Below are 799 nucleotides of genomic sequence, written 5' to 3'. Positions count from 1 at the left end.
GAATACTGGAGTGGGTTGCCATTTCCTTCTATTAAAAGCCTGGACACTGGAGTCAAGGCAGCCCTGGGTTCAAATTCAGATTTAGCTAATCCCTGCCTGTGGTCCTGGGGTGAAGAATTTAACTTCATGGGTCTCGGTTCTATTCGTGTATTTTTTGTTTTGTTTTCTGGGTTTTGTTCTTCTTTTTTTTTTGGCCATGCTGCATGGCTTGCAGGGTCTCAGTTCCCTGGTCAGGGATTGAACCTGGAACCTGGCAATAAAAGCATGGAGTCCTAACCACTGGACCACCAGGGAATTCCCTTGGTCTTCTTGTCTGTAAAATGCTGTGATAACTAAGTCTTCTAGCAGTATTCAGTGGCCTAGAAGAGGGCTTTAGCAAATAGGAGCTGCCTGCCTCTGCCTTCTGTCCCTAGGAATTTGTCTCCCTCTCTGTTTTTCCTTCCTCCCATCCTGTTCTCACTCTCCTGTACTTGCTTTTATTCATTTATTTGGCTGTGCCTGGTCTTAGTTGTGGCAGGTGGGATCTTTAGTTGTGGCATTCAAACTCTTAGCTGCAGCATGTGGCATCTAGTTCCCAGGCCAGGGATCGAACCCAGGCCCCCTGCATTGGGAGCGTGGAGTCTTAGCCACTGGACCACCCGGAAAGATACCTCCTGTGTGTTGTTTACTTTCCCTTTCTGGGTTGTTTCTGCCTTAAGCAGGACTCTTGTGGCCAACTGGCGTGTTTTACCTACTTTTGCCTTGAGAAGGCCAGGAATTTTTCCTGGTCAACCTATTATTTATTCCCCATTCTTCTGCA

At 47.2% G+C, this 799-nt stretch overlaps 1 non-coding gene across 1 annotated transcript; it reads right to left on the bottom strand.

Moving 5' to 3' along the window:
- Nucleotides 1–222: 222 nt before the first annotated feature.
- On the bottom strand, nucleotides 223–294 carry TRNAL-CAA (transfer RNA leucine (anticodon CAA)). Its single transcript has one exon. It is a non-coding gene; the product is annotated as a tRNA-Leu (tRNA).
- Nucleotides 295–799: the final 505 nt, after the last annotated feature.

This window comes from Dama dama, chromosome 5 (assembly GCF_033118175.1).
Source record: "Dama dama isolate Ldn47 chromosome 5, ASM3311817v1, whole genome shotgun sequence".
NCBI classification, from domain to species: domain Eukaryota; kingdom Metazoa; phylum Chordata; class Mammalia; order Artiodactyla; family Cervidae; genus Dama; species Dama dama.
The sequence above is the reverse complement of the archived record's forward strand: the minus strand, read 5'-3'. Positions and strand labels throughout refer to the sequence as shown.